Genomic DNA, 7451 nt, shown 5'->3' with positions numbered 1-7451 from the left:
AGAAGTATCAATAATCTCAGATATGCAGATGACACCACCCTTATGGCAGAAAGTGAAGAGGAACTCAAAAGCCTCTTGATGAAAGTGAAAGTGGAGAGTGAAAAAGTTGGCTTAAAGCTCAACATTCAGAAAACAAAGATCATGGCATTCAGTCCCATCACTTCATGGCAAATAGATGGGGGAACAGTGGAAACAGTGTCAGACTTTATTTTTGGGTGCTCCAAAATCAGTGCAGATGGTGACTGCAGCCATGAAATTAAAAGACGCTTACTCCTTGGAAGGAAAGTTATGACCAACCTAGATAGCATATTCAAAAGCAGAGACATTACTTTGCCAACAAAGGTTCGTCTAGTCAAGGCTATGGTTTTTCTTGTGGTCATGTATGGATGTGAGAGTTGGACTGTGAAGAAGGCTGAGCGCCGAGGAATTGATGCTTTTGAACTGTGGTGCTGGAGAAGACTCTTGAGAGTCCCTTGGATTGCAAGGAGATCCAACCAGTCCATTCTGAAGGAGATCAGCCCTGGGATTTCTTTGGGAGGAATGATGCTAAAGCTGAAACTCCAGTACTTTGGCCACCTCATGAGAAGAGTTGACTCATTGGAAAAGACTCTGATGCTGGGAGGGATTGGGGGCAGGAGGAGAAGGGGACAAGAGGATGAGATGGCTGGATGGTATCACTGACTCAATGGACATGATTCTGAGTGAACTCCGGGAGATGGTGATGGACAGGGAGGCCTGGCATGCTGTGATTCATGGGGTCGCAGAGAGTCGGACATGACTGAGTGACTGAACTGAACTGAACTGAATGATTAACAATGTTGAACATCTTTTCATTGTCTTTTGGAAATAATCTGTATGTTTTCTTTGGAAAAATGTCTATTCTGGTCTTCTGCCCATTTTTAAATCACAATTTTTTTGATGTTGAGTTGTATGAGCTGTTTATATATTTTGGATATAAACCTTATTGGTTCATCATCTGCAAATATTTTCTCCCATTCAATAGGCTGTCTTTTTGTTTTGTCAATGGTCTTTTTGCCGTGGAAAGTTTAATTAAGTCTCATTTGAAAGTGTTAGTTGTGTCCAACTTTGTGACCCCATAGGCTGTATAGCCTGCCAGGCTTCTCTGCCCACGGAATTCTCCAGGCAAGAATACTGGTGTGGGTAACCAAGCCCTTCTGCGTGGGATCTTCTCAACCCAGGAATCAAAACTGGGTCTCCAAGAGTGCAGGCAGATTCTTTACCACCTGAGCCACCAGGGAAATTTTTTATTTTTGCTTTTGTTTCCTTGACTTAGGAGACAAATCAGAATTATACACACACACACACACATACTGCTATGAATTATGTCAAAGAAAGTTCTGCCTGTGTTTTCTTCTAGGAATGCTATGGTTTCCAGCCTTACATTTAGGTCTTTAATCCATTTGGGGTCTATGTATGGTTTAGAGACTATTCTAATTTCATTCTTTTTACATTGGAGCTGTCCAGCTTTCCCAGCACCACTTACTGAAGAGACTTTTTACACTGCATATTCTTGCTTCCACTGCCAATAGATTAACTGACTAAAGGTGCGTGGATTTATTTCTGGGCTCTCCATTTTGTTCCATAGGTCTACGTGTCCGTTTTTGTGTCAGGATCATACTGTTTGATTACTGCAGCTTTGTAATACAGTCTGAAGTCAGGGAGCATGATTCCTTCGGTGTTGCTCTTCTTTCTCAAGATTGTTATATTTGCAATCTTTTCTGTTTCCATACAAAATTTTAAATTATTTTGTTTCATTTCTGTGAAAAATATCTTTGGTATTTTGATGGAGATTGCACTGAAACTGTAGACTGCCTTGGGTAGTACAGCCATTTTAACAACTCTAATTCTTCCAACCCATTAATATGGTGTATCCTTCCATCTGTCTCATCTTCAATTTCTTTCAACAGTGTCACTGTTTTTCAAGCACCTGTCTTTCACCTCTTTAGGGAGAGGTTTATTTTATTCTTTTTGATGTGACTGGTTAATAGGATTGTTTCATTAATTTCTCTTTCTGACATTTCATTGTTATTGTATAGGAATGCAACAGATTTCTGTATGTTAATTTTGTATGTTGCAACTTTCCAAATTCATAGATGAGCTCTAGTGCCTTTTTGGTGGCATCTTTAGGATTTTCTATGTATAGTACCATACCATCTGCAAACAGTGACAGTTTTACTTCTTTCCAACTTGAAGTTCTTTTCCTTTTCTCGTCTAACTGCTGTGGCAACAACTTCCAATACATACGGAATAAAAGTGGTGAGAATGCGCATCCCTGTCTTGTTTCTGATCTTAAAAGAAATGCTTCCAGCTTTTCCTTCGTGAGTATGATGTTAGCTGTGAGACTGTCATATACGGCCTTTATTATGTTAAGGAATGGATAAGAATGCAGTATTGATATTTTCCTACTTAGATAACCATTACATTCGAGAAGGTCTCACATAGGAATTTCCCTGGTGGTCCCGTGGTAAACAATCCACCCTGCAATGCAGGTGACACAGGTTTGATCCCTGGTTGAGGAACTAAGATCCCATATATCATGGAGCAACTAAGCCCTCATGCTACAACCACTGAGCCTGCAAGCCGCAACTAGAGTCCACATGCCACAACGAAAGATCCTGAATAATACAACAAAAGTCCTTAGGGCCACAACTAAGACCTGATGCAGCCAAATAAATAAATTTTTTTGATGTTAAAAGGATTCACGTAAAAGCCTGCCTCGGTTAAAAGCACCTTGAGACGTAATTTCTAGGGCTTTTTGTACCAGCATTTGCAGCCTCAAGTCGCTTCCCAGGTGGCACTGTGGTAAAGAATCTGCCTGCCAATGCAGGAAATGCAGGTTTGATCCCTGGGTCTGGATGATCCCTGGAGAAGGAAATGGCAAGACGCTGCAGTATTCTTGCCTGGAAAAATTCCATGGACAGAAGACCCTGGCAGGCTGCGTCCACGGGGTCACGAAGAGTCAGACACAACTGAGCACGCATGCTTGTTTTGCAGCCTCACAGGCTCACTTTATTTGACTCACATTTACTCTGGAACCAAACCTAGGACTTAAGAGTATGAGATATAACTCTACCTTTTCTAGTTGTGTGACCTCTGGCAAGTTCCTTAATTTTTCAGTGCCTCATCTGTAAAACAAGCAATACAGTTACCTCACAAGGTTTTTATGAGAATTAAAAAAAAAAAATTAGTACTTGAGGAATTTGAGAGAATAGTACCTGGCACAAAGTAGGTTTTATATGCATAAATTTTAAATGGAAAAACAAAACAAACAAAAAAATACAGAAACAATATCAAGCTTATGAGTAAGAACTCACAGTTAAGGAGTAATGTGAAACTGACAATGAAAGGCCTTCTCACAGCAACTGTCTCACATTCTTGGTTCTTAATATTCGGCAGTACTATATTCACAATGAATAGTTATTAAGAGGAAGATACTCAAAACTGAATTCTTTATCTTCTCTTCCAAATCTGCTCTCACAGTCTTTCCCACCCTGGTTAAATGTCCAGTTCAGTTCAGTCACTCAGTCATGTCTGACTCTCTGCGACCCCATGGGCTGCAGCACACCAGGTTTCCCTGTCTATCACGAACTCCCAGAGCTTGCTCAAACTCATGTCCATTGAGTCAGTGATGCCATCCAACCATCTCATCCTCTGTCATCCCCTTCTAAAGGTAATAATGCACTTTGAATTGCTTGAACCAAAACCTCTATGGTCCTCCTTATCTTTCTCTCATGCCCCTCATTAAATCAGAAATCATGCCGTCTCTACTAATCCTAACCAATCTTCTGCCAACTTAATATATTTACAGTTATAAGCACTTCTCCCTTCCTCTACTAGTATGCAGTACAGGCAACCTTCACATCTCACCTGGACTAACACAAAATCTCGCAACTTGGCATCTGTGCTAATACTCCTGCTCCCCCTTCTCCCAGCCTACTTTCAACATAGCAGTCAGGTAGTTTGTTAAGACTAAGCCAGATCATTCTGCTCAAAAGCCTGAAATGCACCTGACTTTACTATTAATAGTAAAAGCCAAAGTTCTATCTTCCCCTCTATTTCACTGTGAACCTTAAACTGCTGTAAAAAATAAAGAAAATAAAATCAGGTTTGACTGTATAAAATGCAGCCAAACTTTACTCGAAGTACTAAGTGAGCTATGGGGGAAACTGGCTATTCGCACCATATCTCACCCCACGTGAGAAAGCCAAAGTCCTCACAACAACCTAATAAACCTTAGATGATCTGTTCTCTGTTACTTTGTATGATTAGATTCAGGTTAATTTTTTTAGGGTAGAATACTTCACAAGAAGTCCTGTGCCTTTCCAATATTATCCAATCAAGAGACATATAACGTCTTTCCTACTTTTAGTCATGCTAAGATTGATCAGTGACTTTAGAATATTACCTTGCACCCACCATTAGTTACCTAACACCTTTACCTATACTTTTAGCATCCACCAATAATCTGTCCAGACCTATTATTGCATTATGGGCACAAAATGGTGACTTTTCTAACACTTTCATACCATCCTCATTTATTAACTGAACTTATAAAGAGCTTTTCGCTATTGACTCTTTGGTTACTCTGAAATACACTTTGCAACAAAATACATGCTTCTTTCTATGTATAAATTTTCATAATAATGAGTTGACACCTTTGAAATATCCAAACGTGATCAATAGTTATTTTTGCTTTTTTATTTTAAAAATATCATTATGAACTCCTGCAATTTTACTTATTTAATACGGTTCAATCTATTGCAGTCCTTACTTTTTCCTTATATTCAAGTTTTTCATCTTAGGCCAGTATGAGCTTTAAGATGGCTTTGTGAACTTTTGACACAACTTACCTCAACATGATAGTCAAAAGATTTTAATTTGCAATTCATGGGCTTCCCTGGTAGCTCAGTTGTAAAGAATCCACCTGCCAATGCAGGAGACGTGTTCCAGAAAGATTCTATATGTCACAGAGGAATTAAGTTTATGCGCCACAAACTATAGAGCTTGTGCTCAAGAGCCCCAGAGCCACAACTACTGAAGCCCATGCATCCTAGAGCCTGTGTGCCACAAGGGAAGCTACAGCAACGAGAAGCCCCCAACCAGAGAGGAGCGCCCGCGTGCCACAACCGGAGAGAAGCCTGTGCAGCAACAAAGACCCAGCACAGCCAAAAATAAATAAATAAATAATTTTTTAAATAAATTAATTTGCAATTCCACAATTAGAATTAATCTTGAACAATTTTCATGTTTACTGATGTCTCTGACTTCTCTGTGATATCATTTTCATTTTCTTCTCTATTCATTTTCTCATCCATTTTTCTAGTGGGTTGTTAATCCTTTTTGCTTTCTGAATGCTACAAGTTCATTTTAATATATGGCAGAGGTTAGAGGTTATGTATTAACAAAAGCTACAATCTTACTCTTCTATTTGCTTTATTTTATGGAATTTTTTTATCATGTAAAATACTTCATTTTTAAATAAAGCAATCATTTCCTTTATAGTTCACAGCTTAGATCCTTCAGCCTTTCCAAATTCAATGACAGAAAAAAGTTGCCTAGGCTTCTTCTAATTCTTTTATGGCTTTTTTTCTTTTAATGTTTAAATCTCTGATCTAGCTACATATAATTAGCCATTTGTAAGTCTGTCTATTCCCACTAGAATCTGGGATCTTCAAAGGCAAGGACTATCTTACTATATTATCAGACTAAGAATTTTGCCTCTGGACCCAGGTGTTTTCAAACACAGATTTTGAGAAGGTGATGTTGATTATGAATAGTCATAAATCTTGTTCTCTCTGACCTTAAACTAGGGCAAGTCACTCTTACCGAACCATACTCACTAAAAAGAAGATGTAGCACAGGGAGGAAAAACTGTGTTCTGCTCAATTCTAGATACTATACATGCATTGCCCAGGCATCTCAGAACAATTTTAAGAGGTGAGGAGTGGAGGTGGGATGAAGAAAATGAATTTTGGAATTGAGCTTCTAAGAAGTGATGTCTGAATGGAATGTGAAAGAACAAGTAGGCATTATTATACAGATGAAGACTGGAAAATAGTACTCCAGGGTACAGAGTGAGCAAAAGGTATGAAACGGGAGTATGTGATCTATTTGCAGAATTACAGATAGTTTATTATGATGGCCTAGGCCAGAGCTTGGCATATAAAGTAAGTACTATATAAATGTTAGCTATTACCATGTTGATTATTGGGATATGGAGATAAATCAGGTAAAACTGTAAGCAGTAGGTTAAAATGCTCCTGGAAAGCCACGTTATAAAAGTCTGGATTTTATCCTGAAGAAGATGGGGACCCACTGAAGGATTTCTGACACGATAATGGCATGTTTCAGAAAAATTACATTGGCAGTGTGAGTCAAAGATTGGATGCAATACAGACAGGCAAGAATCAAAAAGATTCTTCAATGATGGAGTATATAGAAGTGATAAAAACTTTTATAAAGTGAGGAAAATTGGCAAGCCTCTTGCAAGATTTGAGATGTCAGCATACTAATCGCTACTAAAAGGGACCAACTGCCTAACAGTTTTATCACACGGGAAATACAGATATGCTTAGCAACAAATATTCTATCTGGAAAGTTTTCCATTTTAGTAAAGACTCACAACTCAGTAAATTTCCAACAAAATTCCTTCAGGGTCATGAAATGCCCCATGCTGTCTTTTCCACAAGCAAGAGAGGTTCACGAAAGCTCATGAACGTCTCCCAGTCAACCAAAAGGCTGGTTTTCTAAAGACTCCGTGATGTAACAGTACCTAAATTATGGCTGCTGATGCTGATGGTACACCGTCCCACTGTTTTTTAAATTTCTGCAGGTTTAACAAAACTTGTTCAGACAAGTTCAGTGTACTGACACTGAAGTTACGATGTAAGCCACATGTGTCTGAACAACAGCGTTCACACTGAATTCCAGCTATCTGGACTTTCCGACGCAGAATGTGAGTTAGCTACAGACTCTGAGACCACTTTTGGAGGGCAAATGACAGGACAAGTTTAGGGGAAGTTCTTATTTCACATGTGCCAACATCTGCTGGATCATAGAAAAAGCAAGAGAGTTCCATAAAAAATATCTATTTCTGCTTTACTGACTATGCCTAAGCCTCTGACTGTGTGGATCACAATAAACTGTGGAAAATTCTGAAAGAGATGGGAATACCAGACCACCTGACCTGCCTCTTGAGAAATCTATATGCAGGTCAGGAAGCCACAGTTAGAACTGGACAAGGAACAAGAGACTGGTTCCAAATAGGAAAAGGAGTACGTCAAGGCTATATATTGTCACCCTGCTTATTTAACTTATATGCAGAGTACATCATGAGAAACGCTAGGGCTGGAAGAAGCACAAGCTGGAATCAAGATTGCCAGGAGAAATATCAAATAACCTCAGATATGCAGATGACACACCCTTAATGG

At 39.1% G+C, this 7451-nt stretch overlaps 1 protein-coding gene across 6 annotated transcripts in view; it reads right to left on the bottom strand.

The window, feature by feature from the left end:
• LOC104983552 (chromosome unknown open reading frame, human C10orf12) overlaps positions 1-7451 on the bottom strand; it is a 126647-nt gene that overhangs the window by 84855 nt on the left and 34341 nt on the right. Inside the window, exon 1 of one of the 6 annotated variants that reach the window (XM_010833046.1) lies at positions 3095-3112. The exons of the other annotated variants lie outside the window; for them this stretch is intronic. The gene's annotated coding sequence lies outside the window, so the exon portion shown is untranslated. Of the gene's footprint in view, positions 1-3094; positions 3113-7451 lie in introns of those variants that run through there. 6 annotated transcript variants of the gene reach the window in all.

The sequence above is a fragment of the Bison bison genome, unplaced genomic scaffold, assembly GCF_000754665.1.
Source record: "Bison bison bison isolate TAMUID 2011002044 unplaced genomic scaffold, Bison_UMD1.0 scf7180017862979, whole genome shotgun sequence".
Classification (NCBI taxonomy): Eukaryota; Metazoa; Chordata; class Mammalia; order Artiodactyla; family Bovidae; genus Bison; species Bison bison.
This window is presented reverse-complemented; position numbering and strand designations above follow the sequence as displayed.